At 38.0% G+C, this 15,644-nt stretch overlaps 1 long non-coding RNA gene across 4 annotated transcripts in view; it reads right to left on the reverse strand.

Annotated features, from left to right (window-relative positions):
* Positions 1-5,100: 5,100 nt before the first annotated feature.
* Positions 5,101-15,644, reverse strand: part of LOC125184384 (uncharacterized) — a 35,510-nt gene continuing 24,966 nt past the window's right edge. For 2 of the 4 annotated variants that reach the window (XR_007168317.2, XR_007168316.2), the window contains 2 exons: positions 14,160-14,295; positions 5,101-10,181 (listed from right to left, as the gene is read on the reverse strand). This is a non-coding gene — a long non-coding RNA (uncharacterized lncRNA). The remainder of the gene's footprint in view (positions 10,182-14,159; positions 14,296-15,644) is intronic. The other 2 variants (XR_007168319.2, XR_007168318.2) reach the window with 2 other exon arrangements.

Here is a 15,644-nt window from a genome sequence, read left to right on the forward strand (position 1 = left end):
ATACAGAACTTCCTTTTGCTTATTTATGAAAAGCTGCATAATCTGTCAAGGCATGTAGCAGTCTGCATAAACTGTTTTTTCTCGGGCCAGCATTTAATAGGATGTTTGCAGAGCATCCAATTTATACATGAAAAGGAACCAGTTTGTCCTCTTAGGTCAACCAGTTGATCACTCCATCTGCCAGAATTTTTCATAATGTTTTATTTTATTTTATTGTGGGAAAATAAAATCTTTAATGAAAACTTGAATTCCTTATCAATTTAATGCCAAGTGCATCATATTGTTCTGCTGAGTTCTATAGGATGGTTCAAAAGATTACACAACACTGAAGTGAAACAATATCAGACTTTAATGACAGAATATTTCCTCATTTAAATTTACCCAGATATTCATTTCCTCTCTGTCCTAGGTGTTTACATGCATCAAATATTTGAAAACAGTTATGCTCCTTATGAGTCACTTAATTAACCTACAATGTACATATTTTACTCCTTTAATCTTTCTTCATAAATCAATTTCTCTATCCCCCATAATCATGCATGTTAGTCCTCTCTGAACTCCCTCCAATACCAAAACCTTTCATTTCTGCTTTCATTTTGGCTGTTGAATCCTTTGCTTTAAAAGTTGATCATTTTAAATTTAGTTAAGTTCACAACGCCAATGCTAAAAATAATACAATGAAATTTTATAGAAATAAAAAACTCATAATAGTAAAAATATTTCCCACTTTTCCATAAGTTTGTCCTGGTTCCAGTTAGGACAGAGTTAATTTTCCCTCATAGTAGCTGGTAGGGTGCTATGTTTTGGATTAGGATGAGAAGAGCGCTGATAACATGCTGATGTTTTAATTGTTGCAGAGCAGTGTTTACATCAGGCCAAGGACTTTTCGGCTTCTCGCTCTGTCCTGCCAGCGAGCAGGCTGGGGGTGCAGCAGGAGCTGGGAGGGGACAGACCCAGGACAGCTGACCCAAACTGGCCAAAGGGGTATTCCATACCATCTAACGTCATGCTAAACAATATATAGGGGTGGCTGGCCGGGGTGGGGGGGCCGGCTGCTCGGGAATAGGCTGGGCATCGGTCAGCGGGTGGTGAGCAATTGCATTGTGCATCACTTGTTTTCTTACACATTATTATTGTTAATACTATTACCATTATCACTATTATTATTATTATTGTTATTATTATTTTCCTGTCTTAATAAACTGTCTTTATCTCAACTCACCGGCTTCACTTTCCTGTTTCTCTCCCCCATCCCAGAGAGGGAGGGGGGAGGGTGAGCGAACGGCTGTGTGGTGTTTAGCTGCCAGCCGGGTTAAACCACAACAAAGTTTCAGCATATAGCAAATATAACCCACTAAAACTGAAGTATATTATGAGCTCTGCCTCCTTTTCTTTTGCAATTTATGTTGGGTTTTCATAGTGCAACACAGTATCCTTACTACATTAAAATTCAGGATGAGATTTATTTCAACTGTCATTCAGATTCTACTGATCATTCAGTGCATCTCTCAATGCTTAAAGCCCAATTGGTTTATTTTAGATTGCTAACTCAGAACAGAATGAATCACAGCATTGCTTTTGCCGGGTGTGAAGAGAGTCTAAGACATTCAGAACCTGAGCTCACATGAACCTGTGTTATCAGAGGTTTGCACACCCAGACTTTTGTGTCTAGTCAGATGAATCTCAGTCTCATGTCCTCTTTCACATCATATGACTTGAAACATGGGAGGACCAAAGAAGGCCCACTACTCTGTAGTAAAATATAATTCTTCCTCCAAACTAGGTTAGTTAAAGTAGTGTATTTATCTAGAGACCTCCAGGGTTTTCAGTGTAAGTGCAGCTTTGTGTCTAACTGCAGTCTAGACAATGCATAGATGGGAAAGTTCTCAGTAATTAGATATCAAGACCCCCAAGGCATTACATCATTCTCTCAAGGAACAGAGTACTCAAGAAGTTAGCTTGAGAGTAAAAATTTACACAGAGACGCATACACACTATATAATTAGAAGATTAAGGTAAAATTAAGACACTGCCTTTGGGAAAGTCTGTCTCTTAATTGGCAGAAAGATGATTAAACCTGCCACGTCAGATACTTTAGCAAAATTGCAGATCTTAAGAAAACAAACTCCTATTTATAATTCTCATCCTCTTAACTCCTAAAGAAGAGCTGATAAACTAGCGCAATTCTTGTCAAAAGCATCATGATAAAAAAAAAAAAAAAAAAAAAGAAGCTGCTTTTAATCAGCCCCTCCAATAATCTTAAGGTAGGTTTTCCTTCTTGTGATAAAATATTGTTCCTCAGGGAAATATTTACTTCCTAGGAGCTTCTGTCAAATATTTTTTCCTAACCAACAAGCATAAGAATTTTAACTGGAAGTAACCTACAAACCACTTACAGCATTCATGAGTTAATGTCCATTAACTCCAGTTAGCAGAGTCACTTCATTCCAACCTCAGTGGTTCAGAAGATCTGCTTCTCTGCAGGGCTGTGCTCCTGGAAGCATGGGGAGACAAAAGAAGTTGCTGAATGACTACAGGACTCAAGAAGTAATTCTGTCATTTCTGCGGAGCTCAGAGTCAATACAATGCTTTCTCAGAAGAGGTTTTGAAATAACACTGTGAGCTTCTGAGGAAACTGCAGCAATGTGATGGGAGATGTGTGAACCTTTTCTGTAAACAGCAGGGAGCCAACCTAGCAAAGGGTGGTGGGACTTATTTTGCTGGTAAAATATTTTCCTACATGAAAGATATTTTTTTCTTCCTTAACAGTTTTATCACTTCTGGAAGTGATAAAACAAATGGTAGTGCAACATTTTTCAGGGTTTGTTCAGACTTTTGGGCACCTGGCAATATGTTTTCTGTATTATTATTTCTATATTATTTCAGTGGACTGAAAAAATAATCCACTATTCTAACAGTAGTAACAATCAACTTTCTTCTTGCATAAGATGCTGCCTTTTTCTGCTTTCTTTTCCTATTTAATCTATGAAGCTGTTTATGTGATAAATGACAAGTCAGACCATTCAATTAAAATAAAATACCAGTAATGGAATATATTTTTTTCACTGTTTTAAAGTCTTTCATAGATAGAAATGGTTGAAAATAAACATATTTTGAAATATTGGCTTGTGCTTATTTTCCACTTCTATTTTAAGAATATATACCAAGAAAAAAAAGGTTGGAGAGACGAAACAGTAAAAATAATAACCCTCAAATACTCGTAAGACCCTGAAAGATTTGAAGTTTGACAAAAACATTGCAGTTTCTTTAAAAAAAAAAAAAGCTTAGTAGATTTTTTAAAAAATAATAATTATGAACCCACTATAGAAATTCCTCTCACTTATCGTATTCCATCATAAAATCAAGATCTACTTTAACAATATTTATTTTCTCTAATCTGTCTGTGTAAGTTAGATTTGCAGTATTTTTGTCTCCCACATTTTCAGAACTGAACAATTTTTTATCATATCAGCTGTTTCCATGGAAGTCCCCAGTTTCAAATGTTTTAAGGACACTTGATTTCCCTTCTGCGTTCTTTCATTCATTCCTCATTGTTATGTCACAGCTAGAATCATTCTCTTTGCCGGTGTTGATTCCATCTTAAAGGATGGGTGTGTGTCCAAATTTGAAGTGTCCCTACTGACAGCTGTGGTGGTTTCACACTGATGGGCAGCTGAACTCCACCACGCTGCTCTCTCACTCCCGCTTCTCAAAGGAACAGGGGGAGAAAATATGATGAAAAAGGGCTCAAGATTTGAGATGAGGACTGGGAGATTGCTCACCAGTGAACATCATAGGCCAAACAGACTCAGTGAAGGGAGATTCGTGTAATTTGTTGCCTATGACTAACAGACTAGAGCAGTGAGAAACAAAAAGCAAACTAAAAATACTTCTTCCCCTCCTTCCACCCACCCACCCTCTTCTACTACTCCCCCCCCAGGCGGCGCAGGGGAACAGGGAATGGGGACTGTGGCCAGTCTCTGACGCTTCGTCCCTGCTGTTCCTTCACGGTCCCTCTCTGCCCCTGCTCCACGCGGGGTCCCTCCCACGGGATGCCGTCCTTCCCGAACTGAGCCTGCGGGGGCTGCCCACAGGCAGCAGCTCTTCAAGAACTGCTCCCACACGGCTCCGTACCACGGGGTCCATCCCCCAGGAGCAAACTGCTCCAGCACGGGTCCCCCACGGGCGGCAGCTCCCCCCAGACCCCCTGCTCCTGCGGGGGCTCCTCTCCACGGGCTGCAGCTCCGGCCCGGGGCCTGCTCCTGCGGGGGCTCTCCATGGGCCGCAGCCTCCTCCAGGCCACATCCACCTGCTCCACCGGGGGCTCCTCCACGGGCTGCAGCGTGGAGATCTGCTCCGTGTGGGACCCATGGGCTGCAGGGGGACAGCCTGCTCCACCAGGGGCCTCTTCACAGGCCGCAGGGGAACTTCTGCTCCATGCCTGGAGCACCTCCTGCCCACCTGCACTGACCTTGGGGGCTGCAGGGCTGGTTCTGCACAGCAGTTTTTTTCCCTTCCTTCAACCTGCTTTCGCAGAGGCCCAAACAGCGGTGCACATAGTTCAGCAATGGCCAGTGGCAGGTCCCTTTTGGAGCCATCTGGTGCTGACTGATCTGACATGGGGCAGCTGCTGGGCTTTGCTCATAGAAGCCACCCCTGCATACCCCCCCCCCTCCCCCCACACTAAACCCTTGCCACGTAAACCCAGAACACCAGCATACAAAATACATTGGAAGCGTTGCATGTACCGTGCATGGAATCTGGATATGTATAAAGGACAAGGAGCCCACAATCCTTTTCAATGAACTTTATGAACTACTTGATTTTGTCTGCACTAGGAAGATGTCTACAACTGTTTGAATCAAAGACAATTTCAGATTCTAGGTGTGGTTGGGAAAAGCCAAAGAATAGCATCAGATATAGTCACTGACTTTTAGAATAAATAAACACAATGTGTAAAACTTCTTTGCGCAGGAATTGAAAAACACAAGTATGGTGTTCAAGTAGAGAATTAAGAGAATAAACTGACCCTCAGACTCGTGAATTTGTTTTTTGTTGTTGTTGTGTGTTTGTTTTTGCTTTTCTACAAGGACATAGATATATAAAACAAAGCATTTAACAAGTTTTTATTTATCATCATACAATCTATACTTAGGATTGAAAAGATAGCAAAAATAAAAGCAGAGTTTGGTTTTGATCTGGGTACAGCTAAGAGTTTGCAACTGAAGCTAAGCTGTAGCATAGCAATATGTACTATAGTAAAGAGACAAAATAAAGTGATGTAAAAATACATGTTGAGCATGTGTCAAGTACATTCAGGACTTCATCGCACCTAATTCTAAGTGTTCAAGAATAGTAAATGGTTAACAGTGATGCAAAAGGAAATACAAGAAAATCAAAAAGGAATCCTAGAGGATTAAAGCAAACAAAAAACAGATAAAACAAAGTTAAAAAACGAGAGCAAAATAGAGAAAGGTTTTACAAAAGAGTATGAAATTAGAGCAAAACCTTTCAAGCAGGCATAAAAACAAAAGGTCACTGAAGAACAGAGTAAGGACTAAAGAGGATCGTTTTTAAGATATGAGGCAAAAATGTTGGAAAATTTAAACAAATTCGTCACATAGCTGCTCAGAAAGAAAAAATATAGTCTGTTGGCAGAGCTGTACACATAGATGTATGTATGTATGTATGTACACATAGATGTACCTTTCCTGAGGCAGTAGAAGGAAAAAATACCAAAGTAAACAAATACTGTTTCTGAAATATTACAGATGACAATCTTAGCATGTATCAGATGAAATAGTTCCTCAGTGTTAAAGCATATGCACTTCAGAATTCACAGAAAGGGACAAAAACAGCATCACTCTTCACAAGAGTAAGTTACATCACTTCACCATTCAGATAACTTTTGCAGAATGTGCTTTGAAGTCAGCTGGGCTGCTCACATGAGTGACAACACTGGGACTACAGAGAAAAAGAAGTTTTAGTGAATTTAAAGAAAAACTAATAGAACGTTTGCAGGAGGGAGCTGTGTAAGGAAGGGCCCCATGAAACCATGCCTCTGAATGCGTGCCTCTGAAGAATGAAGGACTGGGTTCAACTCAGAGAAATACCGTGTGTTTCTGGCATGCTTTAGTGAAACCTTCTACTCAGGAAAATAATTTTATTCAAGACCAAACATAGAAATTCATAGTCGTAAGAGTGATATATTACTAAAACAAAAGAACGGAGTTAAATTCAGCAAATTATGGTGCAATAGCTATTGCAGTGAGAGTGAGAAATTCATCTAATGAAAACCAGAAGTTTCAGCTCTGAACAAAAAGTGATGAACTCTTGTAGCTTGGGTTCAAGTTTAAATTCTTACAAGTAACCACCATTGTATGCTAAAGGTAACCCTCTGACATATTTTTAACTACATATACAGTTCAGTAACTTCAGTCTAAAAATTTCAAAACACAGATGTATTTTCAGCCAAAACAAAGCCAGAGCCAGCATCAATTTTAATTCTTTTCACTAAGTATTGTTTTGGCCATGAGAGTATGTGTAAAATGGATGTGGTTGAAGCCACAATGGCCTATAGGGTTTATAGGATGAATATATTGCTGAAGAAGAATTTGCATGGCTAAACCTTTTTTTTTTTCTTTTTTTTTTTCTAGCTGTAGACCTTCCTGTGGCAAAGCTATTTCTCTCTCTCTCCATATATTCCCTAAAAAGTTTTGCCCTCTGGCTGAAGACATTCCAGGAGAGTCATGTTTGCTTTCCACTTGTTGCCTGAATATCCTAGTCTTCTCTGGGGAGAGGACAGTCATGTTGGCTGGATGCTTCTCTCTGCATCTATGGAGAGACAGTAAAGGTGCCGTCTGGAAAGTACCTGTGTTCTAGGAGGTGAGAAACTGGCTCGGGCTGCTTGCTTTCACCTCTGTTCAGAGAAACAGATCTTTGAACTTTCTTATAAATACTTTCGCTTCAGTGAGGCAGATTGACTCCACCATTAATCTTTCCACCAGAGAAATAACCCAAATTTCCAAACCTTTAACCAGACAATTGCATCAAGAGCAGTCAGAAAACAAAGGATAAAGCAGTGACTAAAAACCACCACTAACACATTAAGTATACATAGGGTCTACTAGCCTATGGATCAGTTTTAACCTGACAGTTATTAAATCCTTGGTGCTGAGCAAAATAACTTACCAATACAATGCATGCAAAGCAAATAAATCCCTTAACATTACTCTGTGTCCTCTGTCTACTGAGATACCAAAAATATGTGTTTCTAGTCAATGAAATACAACAGTGATAAGTACAATGTACATCTACCTACAAACAATGTGTATCTACAAACAAACAAGCAATATTCAGAGGAAGAATTATTAAGCAGCTTTTATGATTATTAAAAGCATTTCCCAATTAAAAAAAAAAAAAAAAACAAAAACAAAACCTCTTCCTGCAGACTCATCTGAAGAGAAGGAAACAAAATATTAAAAGGGCAAACAAAATTGGCATTCCGCTTTTCAACTGGTTAGCAAGTCAGTTATCTGTAAAGGGTGACTGCATGTTCAAAACCTACAGCAACAGCTTGTGCACATATAAAGCTGGTCAAAAAAATCATGTAAAGCATTTCTCACTAAGAAGTGCCTGAAGTAAAACAAAATTTAAAAACTGAAGCTATCAAGTGACACATTTTGGTGTTTTTAACATACTTTTTCAGGACAGAAAAGGTGGTTGCCTCTTTTCATTTGGTATATTTCCAGAGCCACACACTCAGCAGTCCAAAGCCCAATGTATTTCACTAAGATGAACATTGAAGCTACCCCCACTTCTTTCATCCTCATACTATGCTGTTTTCAAGAGTAAATTTTTCTGTATCTCATCCACTGAAGTTGATCCTTCTCATACAAATAATGAAGAAAAAGGATAGTGTATGTACAGTAGCTCAAAAAATCAGCTGTCCAAGAGGTTACTCGGTTTTATTCTATGGTATTTTCATTTCTAAAGAGTGTTACAACTTACACAGATATTGAAAGAAACCTGAGAATAAAAGATATTTTGGGTTAGCGTGTAAATACTTTATACAATTGTCAATGAATTGAAAAAAAAACAACAGATATTTATAGAGATCTGACGTCTTGTGTATCATGCTGCTTTCTTTATTATAATTATTTTTCCTATTCTATTCTAAAATTTTATTCCAGAATATTGCACAAAGAGCAGAGGTGAAGATTTGTTCCATTAGAAAGCTGCTTCTTAACTCACATGTTAACTGAGGTTACCAAGTGCCTCTTTATGAACTCTTCATCTCTTGCTGAAAGGTAAAGTTGACATGCCCAAGAGTTAGTGGGCATTTTGGAGTTTTCCATTATTTCTAAGGCTTTATATCTGCCTAATTATAGCTAATTAGTACCATTTAGGGGACATAGGAGAGAAGCAATGATTTCCTTCCTCACCACATGGTCACAGAGTGCATATGGGAGACCAAAGTCTAGAAGGACTGTGATTATGACCCATTCTCATTATATGTTTCCATTCGAAGATTTTTATATTATGTGAATGAATATTTAAAGTGAAATTATGGTATTCAATGGCAAATTACAACGAGATATGACCAAGAGAGGATTAAGCCCATCATTTTGCTTAAGAGCTCAGATGGCTGGAGTAATTGGATGATAGCTGTAGGGCATCCTTTTGGTCTATAATTAGGTCATTTCTTTCTCATCCCCTCACGGTGTGTATAATTACAAATTAATTTGAAATCCCACTGTGAGTAAAGAAAATCAGTTTAATATAATGGAAGTGCAAAAGCCACAGGATATTACTTTTTTAAAGATTTTTAGTGTTTATGCCAAAATACTCAGTCCTAGCCCAAAGTTACATCCCTATGGACTGCAAGGCTTATATTTGGTTTCTTTGTTCATTTTTATACATACATGGATAAATATTCTGTCTTAAAATAAATTACATTTCATAGTACCATACTTTGCTCCAGTCTGTCAGTAAGCGTCAACAGCAGAATAGGTAGGGGAAAGAAATGAAAACCAGCCATGAGAGTTTTGGTAGGCAAAATTACCTTCAGCAAACTTGAAGACAGCTCCCAACATGGTCAGCCATTTTGTTCTTTAGTCCTGCCATTATTTCCCTGCCATTGAAAACATATCTTTCTGCTTCTACCCTGAAAGCGTTAAATGTTGCACAGCCCTAGCTAGCATACCTGCTCCTGTGTGCGGCTGTTCACTGTTTCATCTCCTGGCTGAGGTATGCTGCTGGCAAGTTCCGCTTTCCTTCCTTTATCACAACACTGTGGTTGGATGCATCAGACCTCCTGCCTACCTTAATGTTGATACAGGTAAAAACATGCACTTCTGTCAAATGGATAACCCAACCAGATCCGTAGAGGCAATGTTTTGACTTGCTGAACTTCCTGTTTCACTCAAGGGACAAATGTGTTTTCATCTCTCCCCAGAAATCTTGAAAGGGGTCGGTAAGAGCGTCCCAGGTGTGATCTGAGCACAGGTGACGTCAACAGCAAGCCGGGGGCTGTGCGGGGTGCTCAGCTGGGGGGAAGAGCAGAAGAAAAGACTGTCGGTGCAGAGAACAAGGGTATTGAGATCTGATCATATTTGTAGGTGTGTTGTAAAAAACTGTAGAACATCCCATGCCGTTAGCATGATAAGATTAGACTTCTGGCAGAAAAAAAAAAAAAAATGAAAGGAAAAGAACTGCTTAGATATAAGTTCCAAAGTTCATTAAGAGGGTTCTTCACTGCATAGCTCCAAAGCTAAGATGTGCTGGGGCATGTGAAAAAATAGGGAGGTGTTAAAAAGCTACACAGCTTATTAGTTTTCAAAAACAGTTCAAAGTCCTAGTCTTGGATTATTCAGACTGTGACCTCCAGGCCTATTTTTGATACCATAAAAACTGTATTCAGGAAGGAAGGAAGAGATTATCAAAAAGGAAATAACTTCTGTTTAATCTAGTAACGTCTTGGTAACAATATTTTTTTTCTTTTACATAAAAACATTCATTTGCGGATCTCAATATATTTTTTACATTTGAAAAAAAAAATCACAGAAAAAAAGAAAAACCTGGAGCAATCAGCTAGAAATAAGAGGCAGAGAAAGAGATTTGGATGCATGTCTTGCTTGCAGAAGCGCTATAATGCAATAAAATAATCTAGTCTTCTCATCCTGGAAAAAAAAAAAAAAAAAAGGCATGCTAATAGGATATATCCATCAAGATGTTTTTGGAGAGGTAATGTCACTCTGTAACTTTTGAAACCAGAAGTACTTTAAAATTTCCACGTGAAACTGAGTAGGTTAAACATTTCATTTCAAAATTTTAATTTGAGCATATTTTTTAAAATCAAATTCTAAACCATATTTTTCCAACTAAATCTCATTTTCTACTTGGAAATTTTGCTTTAGAAAATTTTCAACCTCTTCTGTGTAGCTCCTAGGTACATATGAAGGTAATATAGAAAACAAATAAATATCTAGATAACAGAATTATCTGCTCTAAATATATTTTTTCTTGCTGCTGTTATTAAAACACCATATGAATCATAAAACAAAGTTGTGACAGCCATACAAATAATGCACTTCAATGATAAGTCTTCTATAGGGAAAATCTATTAGTGTCATACCAATCTACTACTTACAGGTATTCACTCACCCAGCCATGACTTGACTTTTAAAACTAAATTATTCTGATTAGCAGAGACAGGAGGCTATCAGTGAGAGTTCTTATACAAAAATAAATACAAGGGCCAAAACCGAATGATTATTGGGTTGTTTAAACTCAATTCCTTAAGATTTTTTAATCCCTCTAAAACACAATTAAAAAATGGGTGGTCTCAAATTAGCTCTAGATAATACAGTTTAAATTATGTGAGTAGTGAATTAACTCATTTCTCTCTATGCCTTTACAAGTCTTTGTTTGCTATGCAAATAAATCATGACATTTTATTTATGCTAGGTCAGAGGAAAATAGAAACCAATAATATGATATTTTCCTTCTTTTCTTATTACTTTCTATGCCTCAATGCTAACAACAACAAATATTCCATTGACATATGCATTTATAAGATAGCAAAACATTTATTCCTACTGTAAAGTTGCCCTATAATCATTTCCCTGTTCAGGAACAGACCAGTGCACTTAGAGCAAATAAATCCTACTCAGTTTACCCACACTGCACCCCTCAGGATGCTACCAGAGGAGTGCAACATTCACCTCAAACCTCAAAACCACTTGAATAAACCCTTGATTTGATATGTTCCTGACCCTCAGGCCATGCTTACAACAGTTCATGGATACAACTTGAGGTTTTGTATGCATCTGGGAAATCTGTGGTCTCTAAACCCTAAGTTTCCCAGGTGGTATTCTTTCCACTTCCTTCCACCTTTGTTTGGTTCAGATGCCTGGGGAAAAAGGATGATGATGGCAATTTAGAAATATGGCTCCTAAAAACACTAAGAAATGAGAGGACATTAGAAAAAAAAAAAAGATCTGAATGCAGGATGGCAATTCTATTTGTAGCAAATATGAAGCATAATATTTTTATGTCTCCCACATTAGAGTTTAAAAACAAAACAAAAAAAAATAAACTTATGAATATTTTTCCTAAAACACAGGATCGTGATAGATACATTTTCTTTTCAAGACCTGATATGAGTGAAAGAAAGAGGCCTAGAAGTGCAGGAGGCCCAGCTACAATGAATGGCTGTTCATCTTCAATGAATGATGTGAAACAAGACTTCTTCCATTCATGGCACTACCATAAACACTCCCGGTAAATCCTAGCCATTAGTCCTCACTTCAACGGCATCTTCTTATCAGACCTATTTTATTTATGGAACATCCTACTTCCCCAGGCACTCTGTCTATGCTGTTCTGAAGCAGATTTTCTACAGTGTTTCTAGGTGGAACCATTTCAATAAAATACTCAAAGAATAGATAACTTTCACTCCTTTAAAATCACTTTTTTTGTGTGACTTTCCGACTTCCTGTGTGATGATATCCTAAACCTCAGTAAAAGTATGATGCCTTAGGAACAGAACAGCATTTACTAGTCTTGCACCAAAGATGCTAAAGGTCATAACACTTTCCTAGGAGATGTGAGTTTAAACAGACCTTAGCAGAGCTGAATCCTCTATCCTAGTGCTAATCAAGCCCTGGTTCACCAGTAGAGCAAGAGCATCTGTTCCTCTATTGGAATTATGGCATTTTTTTCCCTTTGTTATTCTTTCAAGCGCTTGAAATTAAATATTTATCATTGAGCTAGATAGTCAATTCCTGTAAGAATATTTCATTTTCACTTTGTGTTTTATTAAGGAAATATTCAATAACATGCCCTTCAGTTTTGCCGCGGGCCCTTTAACCTGTTATTCTATACCAGAAACACTAAGGAGGAGACCTATTCCTTGTGTCATCTTCTTGCAGGTGGGAACATTGTAAAATGTATGCATATGCAAAAATGTATTGCCCTACTCCTTACAGAAAGGTCCTTTCTTTTTTTCTATACCCGATCTACTCATAAGGGTACTGAAGATAGGAAATCAGGAGGACTTATAAGTGTGTACAAATGCAGTGTACTTCAGAAACAATATATATTTGGTAGGTCTAATTTCAGATAAAATAAATATAATTTCTGATAAATCTACTGTTCTTACAGACTACATCCTGTAAGATTAAAGCTGTCTTTGCTTTGAGGTAAAATTTTAGGTATATTTTGCCAAGACGTAGTACCCTATAATTATTTTTAAAACTGTGATTCAAAATTGAGGCCCAGCCCATTTCTGCCATTTTCTTCAGGCTTAGATCTGTCAGAGTAGATTTTCATAAGCACAGAAAATGGCATGTTGGTGTTTTCCAACAGGAACACTTCCCTGTCTTCTATATTGGACATTATTTTATTACTAGGCAAGAGCTTCTATGTTCTTTCTTTCACTGTATAAAGGATTAATAGAGTACCTAGACATTCTTGGCTTTCAACTGTAGTAATATGGCTCTGACTTCAAGCAGGAACAATTTTAGTTTCCAGATCTAGTGGCTGCAAATGAGCATACAGCGACTGCGATCTTGGGATTAGGCAGGTCTCAGGATGCAGCTAAAACTTAATTAAAAGTTGCCTGGGAAAAATGAGCATGAAGAAAATTAATTTTAAAGAAAGAGAGAGAGAGAAGCTACTAGAAAAAGCTGCCTGTCTAGAGATGACCACTATTGTTTAATGAAGTCACATTCATAGGTGTAAATTCAGATGTGATCATCCTATTTGACCTCAAGTATAACACAACCCATACAATTTCACCCAGGAATTTTGGCCTTTCCCTCAGTAACTCAGAGTTGAGTTGATCTGATCTTTTACAAAAATACACAGTCTCTGTTGAAAGCGATGAGAAGTTTATCCCTCCTCACCAGCAATCTTACAGGTAATATTGCATACAAGAGGTTGTCACACTTCTAAAGTTACTCAGTCACTAACAGGAAAATCCATTTAAGAGACAAATCTACCCTGAACAAACAAGCCTTTAATCTCTTGCATTATCTTCATTGTAGTTGATTTTATTCTGGGATCCTGAGGAAAAGAGGCTTCTATAATTACACTGCCTGCATATGAATGTCTGTTTAATGACTTTTTAACCCATTAGTCAACCATGGGATAACAATCTCAAAGAAACATGTTTCCCAGAAATAGGTAGCTAGATAAAAAGAGTCTACTAATATACTACAGGACTTAAATATTAGACACTGAAAAATCTGCATAGGAGAAAGTGGCTGTAAATGTTCCATGCATAGAAAAACTTCAGCTGCAATTTTATAGACACCACAAAATGGTGGTGTCTAACCTACAAAGTGTGGCAATGAGAGTATATGACCTTTCCTCTGAAGAATGTAGCAAATGTGGATCACCAACATAGGACACTAAGGAACCCGGCTTACCTTGGCTGCGTCCTTAGGTCGCTGAGCTTCTGTTCAGATCGTCTTGGCTGTGCTTCCAGTTCTGCGAGTCTATCTGCACTTCTTTTCCCTTCATTACTCCTTTCACTAAATATGTTCCTATTTCAGTAAATGGAAGCATCCTGCTAAATATTTTTTTTTCTGTATTTTGTTTCAGTGTAGAAAATGAAAACCTGTAAACTTGATTTCATCTCAACTCTTATTTACCTTTATAGTTTCAGCTACTAGCCCAACACCAATCATTAGCTGCACAGCTGTATCTCAGTGGATGCACATTCACACCTCCCTCATGAAGCTGGACACTGAACAAGTATAACTGAGGGACAATCCTTGCCTGAAAGATCTGCAAATAATAAGAATAATTAGTCATGCATTGAACTGAAGGCATAGAGAGGCAAAATAATGAATGAAAAAAAAAAAACCTATGGGAGAACAGGAGCAAGGAGAGGGTCTTATAAGTGCCAATGCACCTAATCTCCCTAAAACTGCATGCCTAACAGTGCTACAGTTTAGTTCGCTCTATAAGGTTTTATTTCAGCTAAACCAAATAACATATGGCTCTAACTGGCAGAGTTTATTCTGCAATAACAGGAACACATTTGGAAGATGCAAGGCCAAATGCTCTCAGTTGTGTGGAAATCAAACAGTATGAGATATCATGATGTTTATAAATAACAGTATATTGAACTAGAGAGAATTATAAGCAAGACAAAAATATCAAAAGGGTTCTGAGTAAACAAAAATAATTCAGAAAATACTCTTCCCTGTTTATTCATGACTAGTGAAAGACAACCAAACCCACTGAGCCTGAAGGTCATGGGGCTTCCCCTTCCCACCCCACGCCAAACCAAAACCCATAGATACAATGGAAATTCAAAACAGTGCGCTTTCTTCATGTGAGGTGAACCATTCTATAGGCCTATATCAAAGATTTGAGATTTTAATGGGTAATCAGCCAGCTTGAGACATTCCCTCGAGGTGCCTGCATATTTTGATTACAGAAGAACTCAATGCTACAGGTCCACTGCTCAGGCTGAGCTCTCTGTGTCTAGTACCTTATATTATTAGACATATATTTTGTATTAATTTATACCTTGGGGAATAACCTCACATTAGTCTCCAACTTGAAGAAATCACCTGTCTCTTTAAATTGACATCAGGTGGGGCTCCTACAGCCACATAGTAAAAGCTTCCTCACATACACGTATTCACTGTAAGAAAAGGTCTCTTTCAGGGACAAAAAGATGACATAAATGGCCACTTAGAAGTCTTGCCCAGCTGCAGTATTACCAGCAGTTGTCATTCACGTCTCACGAGTAAAACTCTAAAAAGATCATGAAAATAGGCTTCGTTCGTATGTTTTTATTATTATTATTTATTTCCAATTTCTCCTCTGTCACTGTGAGGACTTGATGACTTTGAATTCTTTAAAAGTGAACACACTGATTCTCACTCAACCACATTACCCCAGAATATGATGTATTAGGAAAATCATCAAATACTGTAAGGCTCACAAATAAAATCACAGCAGCTGGCCACATGGTTGAATGAGCCACTCTCCTTAGGATCTTTGTATAGCCCAAACAAGTTGGCTTGAGCAGCTCTTCTCTTCAAAGTCTTTATATAAGATGAAGCCAAAATGAATTACTATAGCTAATAAGCGGTAACCTGTCCTGATTAAGCTCTTTTTGT

The sequence above is a fragment of the Anser cygnoides genome, chromosome 2 (genome assembly GCF_040182565.1).
Source record: "Anser cygnoides isolate HZ-2024a breed goose chromosome 2, Taihu_goose_T2T_genome, whole genome shotgun sequence".
NCBI classification, from domain to species: Eukaryota; Metazoa; Chordata; class Aves; order Anseriformes; family Anatidae; genus Anser; species Anser cygnoides.